We start from the raw sequence: 18155 nt of genomic DNA, 5'->3' as shown, positions 1-18155 counted from the left end.
AAAGGCAAGGACAGCACCTGCGTACGTACAGCAACATCTATGTCTAAATATATACATGTATGGATGTACTGACAGTGACAACAATCTTCCGTGCTTGTTATGAAAAATTACCGGTGGCCAAGTGTGAGATTACAAGCCGTTGCCTGGAAGGGTTCCCATGCTGTCTTGCTGTGTGTGAATCACTTTCGGAGAGAGAAACACTCCCAATGAAACCTCTTGCCCAAATTCAGAACTCACTCCCCCTTCAACCAACCTCTGTACAGATTTAATTCTCTAGACTGTTGTGAGGCAATAACCTGGGTTCATTTAAGCCACTAGTTTCATATTAAGCAGTTCTCTAGCTAATCAACACAATTTCCAGGAGTAACTCAGTCTCGGAAAAATTCCCTTGGGATAGATTAGCCATGCAAAGCTGTTGATTGCAACTCTTTGCCTTTCATTGATACTTTTCCTTCCTTAGTTCATTTTCTAGTCCTCCTCTCTGCTTTAGTTTACTTTTATTGACATTTCACAGTGCCGTGTAGTACACAGGTACATTGGTGCATTTGCAAGTCAAACTCCACATTTACATTTAATTGAATTATTTACTCTTTCTTCACTGGGGTGTCAGCTGATGGAAAATTGATCCAACACTGTCCCTTTGACTTTCCAGCAATACTCAAATTCCACTGCAAATGACAAGAGACCAAGTGACAGAAGATATTGTCTAATTAGGGAAATGATGCATTTGATATATGGTTCCAACATGTTTTTACATTTATGCAGTAGTCTAAGCGCTTCACAAAAATCTGTTTCTTAGGTATACTTTTGCCACTTAGTGCCTGAAGAGATGATAGCAATCAGACACTCTTACAGAGGCATATATGAAGAGTAGTTTTGCTACTGAAGGATGTGCAGCTGATGGCTGGATCAGTTAAACTGTTTCTGCTCATGTGACAGTGAAGTAAAGGCTGCAACATCACACCTGAGTTACTCTGCTTTTCCTTTGTAGTAACAGGCAACCTTTTTGCCCTGAAAGGGGTAGCTGAAAGTTGCTACAACCACCAAAATCCTCAGCAAGTTGATTTGGACCATTGGTCTTTGGAGAACTAAAGAAATGATGCCACAATTGCCTTCACTGTGGTCTGAGTCACACCACTAGTATACCTTACGATGTGCCTCATATACGTTTTACTGGGCTAGAGATCGTGTCAGACTTTGCACAGACCAGAATGAAAGAACAGGGAAGTACAGCCAAGAAGAGAAGATGGAAATGGAGGAAATGCATGCTTTCTACAAGGTGCTCCTAACTGAAGTGGATCGTTGCAGTTACGATGTGCTGTTACTCCTCAGTGTTCAGGTCATAACAACCAATTTTCTCTAGGCCGGTTTAGTTTGTTGGAAAGCAAACTGTCAGTTCCCTTGTTCTCCCCATGTTTTTGTAACACCAGATTTAGATTTATAAATGATACACACTTTAGGACTCGGAAGGAGAGGAAAGGGGGATGAATTGGAAACATTTTTAGCGAAGGAAGAACAATTCATGTCAATGGCCAGTTTTCATATGCACTTCCTGTACTGCCAGCGTGGGAGACCGCAATCAGGTATGACTAACTGTGAGAACATGGCAGTTAATTTCAATCTTAGCAGTCTCATCAGAACTGCAAATGCAAAAAATAACAGGGCAGTTATAAATTAGTCCCTGATACATGCACAATTTGTGAAAATACGTGTTCTCCTAGGTCACGCAGGCGCTGCAGTCATACTGCACAGAAGCTCTTACTGGTTCGATGGAAAGCTGTATTTTTATGTGTAAGGGCAGCAGAATGAAGTCATCAATTCAAGATGTAAACATATTTGGCACACAGGGAGTTCACAGTAGAAAAGGAGTAAATAGGTGAACAGCTATGCTCTGACTGTGGATGCAAGACCAAGACCCTAGCATGGTAGTGATGTGAAGCAAAATCCAGGAAAATTGAAGTGGTGAGGGGAAATTTCCTTTCAATTCATGGGTAATTACTGTGCAAAAGACTTTAAAAAAAATCAGTGACCTGTAAGTAGTGAATAACTCTCCTCATATATTCTTCCTTATGTATAAGACAGGTAACTCTCTTTAAAATCATTGGCATTCAACCTGGTTGTGCAGAGAGGAGATGCTAAATAAAGGATTACAAGATACTACAAGAAGTTAGCATCAGCATCTGTAATAAACACAATCTAATGATATAAGGGAAAGAGTGAGGGCATCCAAAGTATTCCAGTGTGTTCCTGATGTGATTTAAGAAAACGATAGAATAATTTCTGGAATAAACTGAAACTTAAAAAGCTTGGATTCAGCCTGTGAAATCCTCAGGAAGGTATTTTATCCATGGGGTTGTGCTTGCAAGAGAAAAAGTCATCTTGCAGGTGGTGGAGGAGGTCGTGTGTGTGTGTGTAAGCAGCAAGCATTCTGTTCACTATGTGTTCACTAAGCTTTTCTGAAAGCACCATTTCCAGGGGAAATCTCTGTTGTAATGAAATTGCCTTCTCCAAGCCTGCCTGCCAGCTCTTTACAAATCCTTTCCATGTTGATGCGCTTAAGCCCTCTGCTTTTGATGGTCTTTTCCCTGTTGTATTCATGCATATTATTTGTGCTTTGGTTCATACTGATCTGTAGCAGATGGGGAAGTAGAGAGCAGAAGGAGTTTTTCCCACTTTAAGCATCCCTGAATGTCAAAATATCTGCCCTGGGCTTCACTACTTGAACAGAAAATGCGGGTTTCGTGTGGCTTCTGAGGACAACGTGCACAAGAAGGTGGTGTGGGACTGTGATTCTGTTCCATTACAAAATGGCAGGTAACAAAAAACGCTAGATCTTGTGAATAAACTGCCTTTGTTATTTGACAGAAGAGGGCTGACTGGTCCTGAAAAGGAAAGCTTAAGAGCAGCACTTCAGCTGCTTTTACAACCACATTCCTGTATCTCTTTAATTGTTTTATTAAAATCCACAGACTTCATGAATTCCAGTAATTCTTTACTGTCTCCCCGCAAGATCATATGGTCGTTTAACACCATCCTGCTTACTAAACAAAAGGGAAGTCTTTACCCCCGGTTAAAAACCCTTCTGCAAACAAACAGTCTGAGGATTGCTGTCCTTTAGCCAAATAGCTTTTTGGTTGAATTACTCAATGAAACATGGCCAAGCGTCTTTCCAAATATGGAGAAGAAAAGCATTATATTCCTCCCCCTTCATGTTCCCCCAAATACAGCTGGACAGAATGCATCCGTGTACTCAACCCACACAGTATTTGTGCCTGCAGAGACAACGCCGCAGTATCACATACCCTACAATTTTTGGAGGAATGCAGGTCATTTTTGTTTTTACAGTAAAGATGTTCTGTTAGCGACTTCGTGCCACAGTGGAAACACAGCCGCAACTGAAATGTTAAGTCTTCTGCAGGAATCTTGCAGCATTCTAAATTTTATCTAAACTAGAAATAAAATGCCAGCTAAAGAACAGAAATCAGAACCAGATACTACTTAAGCTTGTTCTAAGCCTCAATTTGTGCTCAAGCACACAGCGTCCATCTGGGGAAACCTCACGCAGTACGGCGCTTACGGAGCCAGACTTCTTTCTTCCATTTCAGCCGTTGGCAGAGCACGGGATTGCTCTGTGCTGTCCACTTCCTTTTGCAGATGTCAGGCAGTATTTCAGCCGGGGGTGTTTAAGACACTGTATGAGGAGCAAAGCTTGCAGGAATAGTATTTACAGAGCGAGAGGAGAAGTACTTGCATTCTTAGAAAATGACCTCTGAAATCTGCCATCGGGGAGCCATTAATATGGTATCAGGGGAGAAGTGCCAGTCCTTGGTAGGTGACATCCAAAGTCTTCATGGTTTAAATGAAAGCAGCAGAGCTATTCTAGGAGAGGGGGAGGAAGAGGAAGAGGGGGCTTTGGAAAGTTGCTTCTTCGTCTTTCCTCCTGTACCTTCTGGGAGGAAGGGCAGAGAGAACAGGCCCAGCTCCTGAGTCCTGGAACGCGAGTTCTCTCCTCACCCCTGAGAACCTCCACCTCCCAGTGCTGCCAGTGCCTTACCTGCCTACAGCTCCAGCTACATTTTCCGTTCACTGCCCCCAAACCATGACAAAGACCAGGCAGGACTGCAGCCTTGCTGCGGAGCGGAGTCTGCCCTTGAGAGCTCCCTACAGCAGGATGTGTTGCTGGAACACGCTGCCTCAGCAATTTCTGACTATTGAATATTTTTTTAGTGGCAGTAGTGAAAGGAGCATGGAGGAGAGATCAGGATATATTTTATGTTCAGTACTGAGGTACCAAAGCTTGGCAATCAAGATCTGAGTCATAAAAACTGACTGGATTTTTTTGGACATTTTAGGCCTCAGCCCTTGGCTTAAACAGAACATGAAGCAACGTGCACGGAGGAAATGAAGAATTTTCTATGAAAATAAGAGTGCTCTCAAAAACGAGAAAAAGAAGAGATCTCTTTTAATTTATCACTTGTTTTGTGATTAAAAAGCTGGGATAGATACTTTGCAATCCTTTCAAATGGCAATAATTCACTGGCCTTAATTATTTTAAGATAAATTGTTCAGGGCTAGAAACTTGAGGTTCAGACTTCCCACATAAATTGTTTAAACACACACAAATCGAGGGCAGTCAGTTTTGATTTATACATGCAAATCCCATTGACACCTCTGGGAGTTCTGACACAGACTGAACAGAGTACATAGCCCTTAAATGAGGGCAAAATGTCTGTCCACATGACTTCGGAAAAAGATGATTACGTAGGAGGAGAAGAGTAAGTCTGCCAAAAGTTTCTCCTTTCAGGCAGAGGTCTGTCTGTTTTAGTCTTCAGCAGAGCAAACAAGCATTTGAATGATCCAAGCTATGGGTTATTAGTTCAAGCTATAAAAAAGAAAAACAAGATTCATATTGCTCTGCAGTATTCGGACAATGACAAAGTTTAGTCATAGGAATTTCATCTTCACTTGTGGACAAGCCCAGTACACACTAAGAATATCATATGGATAGCTTCCAAGGTAAAAAAAAAAGGTAGGCAAATCAAAACATCTGCTGGTGTCCATCTGCACAGCAGATGTTGAATATACTTTTAAGATAAGCTCATGAGAGTTCATGAAACATACTTCGTCCATAAGCACAAAGTCAGTCTGTCATTGGCCTAGTACATTCATGCTAAAGGGAGTATATTTTGCCATATTCTACACCCCAAAGTACGTGCAGTACGGTTTGTGTAAAGATCTAGGCAGACATTAAATGTGAGAAAACCATGAAAAGCTGCTTTGATCATAAAAGGCAAGTTCAAATACAGTAAAACTGGAGACTCTGAAAGCTCTGGCGTGGCAGGACAGAAGACACAGGCAAGGTCTGTTGAGTGAAGTCTGTTTAGGGCATTTTTTACTCCTGAGCAGGCTGACACAATTAAAGCACAGGTTTGGTAGACAGGCTATTCCAGGTTGCTCTTTCAAAACTTCAAAACTATTGTAACCTTGAAACACAAAAGCACGGGCAGTCTTTGACTCTGCTTGCTTACAGTGCACAGGTACTGCTTGTTGTGAGTATTTGCTTTACAGGGTGTTCTGCACTAACCCAGCAAAGGAGGATGGTGCTCTGGAAGAATGAGAGTAAATTTCTGACCTCTCTTCTCTATATCAAAAAGCCCCCGAACAACCTAAGAAATGGTCTTGAAAAGCATGTTTGGAATGTGCTTTTCTGAAGGAGAACTTGAGTTCTGTCATTTCCAGAGGTACCAAAGTTTAAGGAGTCAACGAGAGAAGGTTTGGGGCATGTGGAGCAGTTCTTCCCTGTTGCAACTGAAACTCACAATCTGGAGAAGTGTGACTTTTCTCTGTGGTTAAGAAAGGACTCCAGTCTCCAGGGATATAGCTTCCTCATTAAAATTTACACAACTTTTAGTATCGCCCATGAATATCAAATAGGTTAGATATGCATTTAGGATACTATGATGAGAATACTGCTCTCAGACAAGAAATTATCTTCAGCCTGGGAAAGAGATAACTGAAAAGAGATGTGATTGATAGGCAAAAAAGTATGATAGATAGTAAGTCATGAGGAAAAACAGAGGCGATGAATAGGGAGTAACTTCACTTTTGTTTCCAATGCAAAGATTGCATTGCATTAAGTGAAAATGGCAGGGACTTCTTTCAAAAGGAGGTGCTTCACACAACAGTGTGTATCTGAGCAGTTGAACTCCAAGCCATATAATAATGCAGTGGATACTAAAAGTTTGTGTGAAGAAAAGCTGTGGAATGAAAATCCATCCAATGCTTTAACATAGTACAAAGGTACTTCTTCCATCTCTGAACACTTGGAGATGCATATCCCCGATTTTAAGAGAGTATACAAGAGTTCATGAAAAAGGAGTAGGTAATAAAACACACTTAACAACACTTGCCTAGCTGTGAACTGGTCCCTAAAATGTGGGAGTTAAAAAGAAGATTCAAACGTAGACAGATCCTTAGTCTAGTCTGGCATGGCTCGTATTATATTCATATAACCTTACTCTCCCTCTGTATGAGAGTTCATATGTGTGTTCCTCAAAATATTATTTTGAAATTAAGCCAACCCAGGACTGAAGACATGAGAAACAGAAATGCTTTCAGAATTACTGTGATACACATCTACGACAAAGAGCTCTTAAAAACACAGTGCCAAGAGAAGGAAAATATACAGGGCTGGAGAGAGAACGTGTTCTCTTTTCTCCTGCAGAAAAAATTATGTGAAACAAGTCAGTAACTTCAGGGACAGCAAGAATAATTAACACTGAGCTCAGTATGTTAAAATGAGAGCAGGAAAAAACTGAAATGAGAGCTAGAGTGGTAGGAAGGTCCAGTTACCTCTTCCTTTACACATGAATGAGGATAGCGTTGGGTCATCCCAGCCAGCAGTCATGTCACAATACTGGGACAGCTGGAAGAGTGTCAGCCTCCATCCTCTCCTTTTCCAGACATCTGCTGCGTCTTTTCTGTCCTAACAGCAGGTACACTTAGCACCTCAGGAGCTTACAAACCCTTGTCTGAAGTCACACGCACAACCCTGCCATGTCCACTTCGGCAGCCTGTCAGAAGTTAAGGCAAACAGAAAGGAGGACATGCTGTGTTTTGAGCTTGGCTCCCTCGCCCACTTGAAATCACACTAAAGGTATATGTGTTTGCAGCACCGAAAAAGTGCTAGGAGTAAACTTAGTACTTCTTTTAGCAGTCTGACCCATTTGGTTGATGTGACTTTGTTTCTGGTTGAAGTGACATTCAGGTTATATCCTCTTATTGTTAACAGTCCAAAGTGTCTTCTTTCCTGTCTGGTTAACAGGAGCTAGATAATACTAAAATTTCAGGAAAACAGAAATAAACATCAGGGAACTCAAACTGAGACTGAATGTTCTGGGTCTAATACTTCCATGCATATTCAGGCATAATTCCTATTTATTACTAATGGAAATTTTGCCAGAGTAAGGGCTAAGAAAGACTATTTGGACTAACTCTGGAAATCAGTGAAACCAATGGAACCATGGCAGTTGACACCATTTCAGAAGTCCAGACTTGAGTCTGAAGCAAATACTCTAAATGTCATACGTGTATTCTGTTGTATCAAGAATTGTCTTTCTGTGTTCACATACATGTGTCCGTGTAAGTGATGGCCCTATGGTTGTCTGCCTGGTGCGTGAAGACACATCAGCATCATGACGAATGCTGTGTATGTATGCTTTCTGTACTCCCCTCTCTTATTGTCTGGACTCCGTATAGTAACCATGTCTGGCCCTGTATCTTGCTATTTACCTTTTCCGTGGTCTTGCATTTTGTCTACTTGTCACAAAGATTTGCTTGTGCGTGTGTCAGCAGATCCGTATTGCATGACCACAAAGGAAGAGGGAGTTAGATGAATCTAGTTCAGTCAACATATGCTCTCACTTCTATTGCTTTTGATGTTTACCATTAGATGAACTTTCTCAAGAAGTAAAGCATGATCCTTAACTGAAATAAAAGAAGAAACTGACCATTTTTTAATTTAGTTTCCGTGCTTTTATATTCTATTACAAATACCTGTTTTTTTAGATTTTATTACCTACTCCTTTTTCGTGAACTCTTGTATAACTTGGAGATTAATTTGTAAGATTTTATTACTTTTACAGTTTAATAAAAACATAAGGGAGGAATGTCTTCTAAAGGGCTGCACAGCGAGTTTCTCACACATTGTCTGCATTCCCAATCTTCAGAGAAGTATGTTAATGAATATTTTGGTTAGTAAACCTGCCTACCTTTGATTCTCATAATTTCCATTAAAGCACATTCAGGTCTTTCTTTTTCTTCATGATCCCAACTTTTCCTAATCCAAGAAGTAGACTTCATTCTTTCTCATTATAGGGAATGGAGCAAGGATAATTATGACCAGAAAAGCAAACAATGAAAGCAATTGCTACCTTTTTACAGAGTATATGGTAGAAGATGAGTTGTGCAGTTTTTGTCAATGGAAAACTTGTACTAAAAGCTCAGATACTACTTTGGAAAAATTGCTGTATACTGCAGTGCTATCACTACTCATAGACAAATCTTGGGAAAAAGACATAGAATAAATTTGGTGGATATATTTTACTGTATCATCTTGTACAAAGCCTATTTTTGTCATGAACAGAAATAAATGAATTTTTTTCCCAATGAAATTACTAGAGGTGTGCAAGAACTAAGTCATGTTGGAGAGTCACGTCTAGTCAACTCAATGCTAGTACTCTTCCATTGTATAAAACTGTTATGTGTACCTTGGTGCTCTGTTCTTGTTCTAGCCATGCTTAGCTGAAACTATGTTTTAAAGAAATTATGCTTTCATTTTGGCCTGCAGTCCTGTGTTTGTTGAAATTTATGTGACTTCAACCGCTGATTTAGTTTGCATCAGACACCAGGTTTTCGGATAGATTTGGTCTAAGGATCTCCATTCTCTTGCTGTGATGTAGTCTTTGTCATTGGTGAAGACAAAGGCCTTCTCTGTACCAAGTGCTGTGGGGATGGAAAGAGACACTTAGGGGGGGAGGACCTGTGGCTGAGGGTAGCCAGCAGAGCATTCCTTCATTCTGCTTCAGCAGTGTCTCATTCTCAGACCTTCCAGGTTACAGAGCTGTTATCAGGGCCATGCGCTAAATACCACTGTGTGACCAAGCTTGGCTTCAACTAGAATCTCCTGCTGTTTGCAGCTTTGCAGTCTTCATCACCAAAGATGCTACAGCCTCATTTTCTAGATGAGTTATAATAGCCTGGTGGATCCTGGTAAAAGTCTTATGGCTCATGGGCTTCTGAGAGAATCAAATCAACTTGAAGTTGGCTTAGATCAAGCCTCTTAAAATCGTAGGAGTGAAGCTTTAAGCCCATGTTTTTACCAGAAATGTGGGATGGAATCACTTAGGCTAGTGTGGAGAAGTTTTTTATATCCAACAGGATATAAATAGCCTTTATAAATACCTACTCACATGTTGGGAGGGAAAGACCAGGGCTTATTAGTAGCCATTAGGTAGGAACTGAAGGTCCTGGATCATGCACTGTGTGTAAAGAGGTACTTTGGCTCTCTTTTGTTATTTTCTTTCTTGCTCATTGGTGGTTTCAGTTCTCCTTCCAAACTTAATGTTTGCATTTTCCCTCCTCATCGTGTGTATGTATACACAAAACATACGCTCTTGATTTTGACCCTTTTTTAAAACATATCGGTATTCAATACCAGATTGCATTCTGATCTTTCGAAGAGCTCCTTCAGGTCTCCAGATACCAGATGGCACCTCTACAGGCTTCTACTCGGAGTAGGCCCAGATTATTCTTTTATATACACCAAGCAAATGGGGACAATTTCTGTTCATATCTTTAAGACACCATTATTCACAGAAGGAGCCAACAAAGTGACAGAATTCCTTGTTAGATACAAACCCTAAAATACCATGCTTGACATCAGCAGAGGTGTCATAAGAGAACATAATTGTTTTGAAACTTCTCTTTGTGAAGGCAAGCAATGGCTTATTTCACCCCAACTTAAACTATCTTTTACACTCAAAACTTCTTGTTCATAAACACTAAGTCTGCCTATTTATTTACAATTAATTGCACATATTAGCAAATTTATTCTACAAGGAATGCAATTTTTTTTTCTCCAGTACAAGAATTGCTTCTCTTTTTGATGCTACATTGCTTTGTTTGTGCATGTGCAAGTGCCAGCCCATGGGTCACTCTTGTTTGATACAGCTGGCCAAGGTGTTTACAGGTTTTATCACATCACAACATTTCAAAAGAATAGAGTGAGATTTTTAGAAAAAAATTATTTTATTACTTAATAAAAGTAATGGGGGCACACACAGTCTTCAATGTTGTTATGTTCAAGAATGGACAGACTCGCGGTGGTGATCATCCCTGCCATTCCAAACTAACACACTTTAAAGATAATTGACAGAGTTGTTACCCATAGCAGCTAGCCATTTATGTAAACTAATGACCTTAAAGCACACCAGCTTCACTAGGACCCAACCATAAAATGGTGCTTTTTGCTGAGGATAAGATCACTTTTTTCCCTCAGCTTCTATGTGCTAGTGCCATGCTAGCAGAAGTTTACTTTCTCTCTCTTTCCCTTTCTCGTCACTGTTGATGAGAATTTAAACTTCCAAGGAGACATGGTGATGTGGATAAGAAAATTGAGAACAAATCCCCCTTACTTATAATCAGAGGAACAAAGAAATGGCAGTTGGGTGTCAAACGTATTTCAAGACCTCTTACCACAATCCCTGCAAAAAAGTCTTTCTTTCCCTGAAGATTTCTTCTCATTAGGTGGTAAACCCTTCAAGAACTGTAAAAAGTCAAAGTATTTTTTTTCCTCTAAGAATTTTCCAGTTTCCATGACCAGGAACTTTTGCAGGTTTTCATGTTCCACTTGCAGAAATAAACTGATTACCAGTGTACCATTATTGTACTTAAATAAATGTAAGACAAAGGAATACAGTATATCACAAATCTACATTGTTTATTACAGCTTGGGAAAGTTTTAATGTTAAAAAAATGAAGTGTAAAGTACATTCACATGCTTTTTTTTAAAGTTCCCTAAATTTGTCAAACACTGAAAAAAAGGCTATACAGACAAGAGGGAAGAGGAAGCCTAATGCTGCATGAACTCTCAAAGTGAGTTTTACTACTGTGGTGCCCTTAAAAAATAATTAGTTGTGGTACTGCACGTGTTTCTTAAACTCGCATAGATTTATGAACACCAAAATCATCAGTTTCTCTTCTTCCCCTTGTTCTGTCCTATGCAATCTTGAGTTTGCAGCTGCAGGAGTTGCCAGCATGCCTACAGAAAGTCATGAAGAAATTGATATGCATATATGCATTTAATGGTCCAGATCAGGTATGTAACCCCAGTGAGGGAAGACATGCATGATAAAAAGCTCAAAATCAAAGCCAAGTTCAGTGACAGCTCAAATTCACACTGAAGTCATTGAATAGCTGGATCTAGGAAAAGAGTGGAAAATTTCAACTCCTGAAGTAAAGTTTGCAGGACTGAAAGGGAGGTAATAATGGAAATTGCTCTTTGTCCTTAATGAAAGGGTAAAGGAATACAAAAATGTCCCTTTCCACAAAATAGTAAAGTAGTAAAACTTGCTAATTTCATGTACTAAATTTTATTAATTTATTACCAGCCGCATACCTTACAGACCAGCAAGCAAGAACCTTTTAAAATAACAAATGTAGCTAGGACCTAGTTAACTATTAGGTTTTTTCCCCCCTCCATTAAATACAAAGAAGAAAGTGTCTTCTTTGTTTCATCCCTTCCCCTTCATTACTTCTGCTTCTTTCTCCTGCAAGCACATTTAAAAGTTTACAGTAAGGGAGCATCTTTCTGGGCTGTTAAAACTTAGGGGAAAAAAACCCACAGAGAACAGCTCAGAAAGATCCAGAGTAGAAGAAGGATGACGAAGTCTTGGAAAGCTGTGGGGGGTAAGGGAAACAGTTGCCCTTAGGTGTGGAGGCTAGTTTTCTTAACTCCAGATGACAGGGAAGAAGGGAGGGTGCTTTTCCAGTTTTAAAGGCTAGGGCCAACCATCCTTTTCGGTGTTGAATATACCTTTAAGTGTGGATATGATTACTATTCATGAACTATCCCATAGAAAGCAGTGGGGCTGGAGGTACTTTCTAATGTAAATACTGGAAAGGAAGAACATGAACTGAAGTATCTATTACAAAAACAAATACTGGAGCACTTCATCCTCTTCCTGTGTCTTTGGCACAGCTGCCTGTCTCAAGCCATCTCCCCAGTGCACAGCTGTAGTGAAGTGGACTGTCTGCTGCTACACCTATGAGAAAAGTGTGGTGTTTCCCTGGCATCTAGCCATTGCCTCATCTTAAAACCTCAGGGTGAAGAAGGACATGTTGATGGCTTTTTGGATTGTTGCTTCTTAAGGATGGCCAAATGCGGAGGCTTATGATGTCACTAGCAAAGGTTAAGATAAAGAGTGTGAGGGCAGCTGGAAAACAGAAGAGGCTAAGGATTCCTTATTTCAATGATGTAAACCCGTCATGGAGGCTACAGAAGCAAAAAAACTCAACCCACTACACTAAGCTTAAGCAAAGCCAGATCAATTGCAAATAAAGACAGATGAACTTTATCTGAACAAAACGAGGAGGGATTTGAAGCTTATCTAGATAAATGGCATTTTGGTGATAGAGCATGGCTTTTCTCATGGGCATCATTTATTTTAATTATCCTACACATGGAAAAAGAGGATGCTTTGGACAGAAGGAATTTTGCTCAGACATCTTGACCTAATTAAGAGTGCATTGACATTTTATATTTGAATTCTGTCATTAACATGCACATGACCTTGGAAAGTCACATTGGTTATTGTTTCATAAAACAATCTTAAACAGTCACATGAAGCAAAATGGGAAAGCTAATTTATTTTTCTGGGCTTTGAATATAGAAGGATTTGACCACTTACTTACACATTAAAATGCTAAGATCACTGCACAAGTATGCCTAGAAACTTTGACTTCCTGGACCTGGATTGTTAAATAGTCTGCATAGCTGTGGCAAAAGATTAAATGGCAAGATGTTTAGTTCACCAGGAAAGGTTCTGGCAGAGCACGGTTGAACATACAAAACATACAAAATGCATGTGTTATTCACTGCGTTCCTGCACTTCAAGAATAAAGAAAAGCAGCATGAAGAGCATGTGTCTTTATGGAAAACTTATGGCTCTGCTCTTCTGACATGATTTTTCTACATGCTCCCCTCACCACAGGCTTTGGGGGCTTTTTTTGGCAAAAGAAACAGGAAGAATTGTATTCAGGCAATAAATGTAGGACTAAGAAAGTAACGTAACAAAAAAAGATTCATAGTGTAGAAAAGTTATTAAGAATGTTTCTACTGTCAGCTTGGCCTTTGGGTCAGGGCTTGTGTGATGGACCATTCAGCTGCTGTCAGATCTGCAACGTGACACTTGCTTTAGAGCTGATAGATCCACTAGGTCTACCCAAAAGCTTTCAAAATAAGAAAAATACTGTCCTCATTTAACAAAACATATTTTTTGATAAAGTCTTAAATACAATTCAAGAGGATTCTTGAGTCGAACATGACAGATTTGCTGCTGAGAGGTGAAAGTGTGTGCCCTGGACTTCTGTGTCTGGTGAGAGCCATTTTGTTATGATTCCACTTCCTGAAAGCATTGGAAGAGCTTTGTTTTTCCTCTAGCACACATTGAAAACAAGTTTTGAAACCTTGAGAGCTGTTGTGAAACAGTCATCCTCTGGCAAGCTCTGCTACTTTTGCCTTCCAAATATTTTAAAATTTATATTGTGTCTAGCACACCATTTTTCCCGAGAGCCATGGGAAACATGCAATCACTGTCTGCTACCTTAATCCTATATTTAAGACCACTTGAAAAGTTTGAGGGATACATTCAGGTTGCAAAAGCGGTTACTCTGAGGCTGGGAAATAAGACAGCTAGGTTGTCTTTTTGACCCTTTCGACACAACTGCTTGTACTGAGCAAGGCAGCAGTATCATGAATAAGGAGTGCTGACATAATTAGTCTTGCTCCATACATGCACACACCCGGATGAGTCTGAATGAAGGCTGTGCCTCTCACATGGCCAGGTACTCCATACGAATATTGCTGGATTCTTTAAATGGACCAACAACTATTCTTAGTAGCTTACCAAACATTTAACAAACTTATCTGTTGATAGGAACAGGATCAAGAGGCTTGCAGATCTATTGGCTTCGTGCTGTTCTTCTGACTTTGATTATAATCTTATTCTTGGTGAAGATTTAGTGTTATGTGGATGTCCAGAGTCCTTCAAAGTCAGCTTAAGCTGAGCATCAGGTTTACTGTGTTATACCCAAATGCCAAACACACTGTAGTAAGTGAGCATTTACTACTAATTTAAAAAAAGCATCAGAATTCAGCGCCAAGTTGGAAAAGGGATCAGCTTTTTTTGTCATGTAATTCTTTTGAAAAGAAAATCCAACAGGAATAGAAGAGACATAGGGAGGAAGCACTTCATTGCCATTCCACAAATCCACAAATCTTGCAATAATTAGTGCAAACAGGTGCATATATAATGCTAAAGCTCCAAAGGTTATCTGCATCACACAAAGTAATGCACCCACCACTCCAGCTCTCCTTGCCTTCAGTAGAAAGAGGGCAGTATTCAACATTTGAGAACATGGCCCTGACTTCCATATGTTTATGCCAAATGAAACTCTGGTCTGCACCTGAAAAGTAGGTTTTCATAATGTATTGTCTGCAATTTATTTGCAGAAGAAATGCTAATGCTGGGGCCAAAGTAGAACTACTTCTGAGCATGATCTGACACCTGCATCCGTCAAACTTCCTCGACTGCTGCTTTTTCCTGGTAATATCAATGTTGATCACAGGTTGAAAAGGTGAAATAACACCCACTGAAGCTGACACAGCTCTTGCAGTGTTTGTTTTATGGCAGTACCTCTGTTTTTGGCTGAGCTGGCTGTCTTTTTCCTGATCACTTAGGAGCCTCATGAGTCCACTGACTCCAAAGAGACAATGCAGGAAATTGCGTGGATCAGTTTATTATTCCGAGCTGTTTGTTTAGTTATGTGGGGCTTTCACTATCTCTGGCATTCCAGAGCAGCCTTACTTTGAGGACTGTGCTGACGCTTGTTAGCAAATAGGTGAATTAAGCTGTCTGCTCTGCTCTCTCTCTTTTGCCTGAAATACACCTGAAAGAATCAAGACAAGGTGAAGCAGTTGCACTCCAGGTTAAAGGTAACGAACCAGTAAATTTATGACATCTTCGTTAACAGGGTGCAGTCAGTTTAGTAGGATGGATGTAGGATTGGACTGGCTGCAACATACGTTACAGCCAGCATTCCTGAATGGGTGAGTGAAGAAATGAGCCTGAGCTGCAAAAGAAATGAAAATCCAGACGACTACCAGATTTGTGTTTTTACATCAAGTGTAATTTCCACCTGCCTTCTGCTGTTGCAGTCCAGATGGAGGTCCAACCCAAATGAAGGAAAAACAGAGCCCACTATGCATTATGTTGTGACAGTATTCTTGCACTTCATGAATTTCAAGTCCCTCAATATGTTGAAAAAAAAAGGAATCCTTTCAGCTTCCTCTTACAGATACAGAGAGAGAATAGAATAAAAAGCATTGCATCCCTATATAAACCTCTCATGTAGCCACATCAGTATTATTATATGCCTGTTCTCTTGCCTCATCTCAAAGTCAAACTAAACAAAAGAACAGAAAAATCATCAAATGTGTGAAACAACTGCTGCTCCTGGGAATGTAATGATTGAGAATGCAACTATGCAAAGCATAGGTGCAGAAGATTGAGAATTACTGCTGTTAATAATTCAAGGGCTAAAGACAACTCACTTGAGATATGATGCAGCCAATTTAAATCAACAAAAATAAGTTCTTTACCCTTTTTTTGACATCTTCTCCACTATACACACTACACAAGTTAGACTCTGAAACTCACCAGGGATGGAATATTGCAGAGGACAGTGATATGAATGAGTTAAAATAGGTTCAGTAGCTTCAAGGAAGAGAACTACGTATGCTATTAAACTATTGAACTCAGTGCTTCAAGTCTAAACTCAGTAGCTGCCATGCCAGAAAGTTCTTACACCATAAACATTGGAAGCTGAGAAGACAAGAAGAAGAAGAAGAAAAAGAAGAGTTTTTAATTTGTCCTGTTGTACGGTTTTCTTAAGCTGTCATTAGTGGCCACTGTTGGAAATGAATGCTGCTCAAAGCAGCATTTGGCCTCACCCAGCATGGCAGTTTTTACATCTTTTGGAAATGCATTTTAGAGCTGGTCACTCAATGTCTTTTCAAAATTTTTGCTGGCTTTTACAATAACACATTGAAAGCCCTTGTTTCGGTGGCCAACAGCCTGTGGTTCTAAAGAAATCAATTTACGTGTGTGGAAGCAGCAAAGGGAACAGCACAGGCAGAAGTTAAGTTATGGACTAAGCTAAAGCCAGCTTACTCTAGGAATGCAGAGGAAAAAAATGTTTCTCTGCTGTTTACATAACTGGAATGTTTTCCCACTTGTAAGCAGGTCAATACTTTTATCATGGCTGTTCAACAGTGCCAAGATGGAAAATCTTGTTTCCTTCAGGTACCTCAAAGTACAACAAATACGTGATAGGGCAGCTTTACAGTTTATCAGAGAACAAGCCACTTACTAATGCAGCAGGACATGCTCTGTTGTAAGCCATATCTAGCTTGTCACCGCAGAGTTGTGTTCGTGAGTGTGTTTGTGCATCCTGCTAACCTGGACAGAGTCAGCAAGAACAGAACACAGTGCATATCTGAAAGCTGAAAGTCTGTTTCCCACCCATCTTAAACACAGACAGAGAGGAAAAGCTCACTCCCAAAGGCATTGTTTAAACACAACAATTGTTAGGTCAGAGCCTTGGAACAGCAGACAGACCTAGAGATACCACCCAAGAGATGGGATAGCCTGAGAGCCCTGTGCAGAGAGCAGAAGAGATTTGGAAATGTCTGACAGAGGAGGAACCCCACCCAGCTTCCAAAAATAATGCAGAACAAGCCTCACTATGCAAACTTATGAAAGGTTTGTACAGACTGTATACAAGTTCATGGTAACTTGAAACTATCATTGTTCATGTTTGCAGGGACATTTCTTCATCTGTTTCCCTTTGCTCCCACTTCCTTGATTGCAAAAAATTTCTTAAAGAAGCTTTCTGTTCAAGATGAGACACAATGAAAAGCACATGCAAAGAGGATATTCAGCATCCATTTTGAAGAGACTAATTCTTACATATGCAATCCAGAGAACATTTCTGTTATGATGGCTCTTAGTTATGCTAGTGCTTGCATCTGATAAGACAATGCATGCGCTTAGAGTGCACATTCATACTAAAGGCTTGGCTGGATCACAGCCGTGATACTTGGCTTAGAGATTTTGAGGTGCCAGGGAACAAACAGGTTTTCACCATACTAGTGTCAGTTAAATCATAAAGTGTCTTTGCACAGAATTAGCTCTTTCTGTCAAACTGACAAGGATTTTTTAGACAACGCATTAGCAGCGCTAAGGCAGAGGATGGCTGTGTAAAATCCTCTAGATTTCTAAGACCGTGATATAGTTAATCCCCATGATGAGAACCAAGGGCTACTGCACTGCAGTGTATTCAGCCCCCTCCATTTGCAACCCAAGCGAGGGAGCTCTTGGGCCAGTTGCTTTCTTTGGCTGTAAAAATGATCCAGCATCTATTGCAAACCTATCCTTGAATCATGCCCATTTTTATCAACTTCAGACAGTGAAACTTCAGAGGTAGTGCAGTTGCAAACCTAAAATTAGGGCCTTACGTTAAGAGAACTCACTAATAGTCCGTTGATTTGCCTTCCATGCATGCACGTATGTAGATCGCATGTTCCACCCTGGGCCACAACAGCAATAATCAGCTCTCCCAACTAACTTCTTATATCATAAGCAGCTTTGAAGAGCAGGTTTTTGTCTTCACATACATATGTCTTACAGATTTGGGAACTGAACCACAAGCACTCTGGTTCTAAACAAGTCGATAATATATTGTTTATCGGCTTTTCAGCATAAGGAAACTAAGTGCAGGTGAATATGTAACATGTGCATCCCACATAGTCTTTG

This window comes from Platalea leucorodia, assembly GCF_965183815.1.
Source record: "Platalea leucorodia genome assembly, chromosome: Z".
Taxonomy (NCBI): domain Eukaryota; kingdom Metazoa; phylum Chordata; class Aves; order Pelecaniformes; family Threskiornithidae; genus Platalea; species Platalea leucorodia.
Note: the sequence above shows the minus strand (reverse complement) of the source record.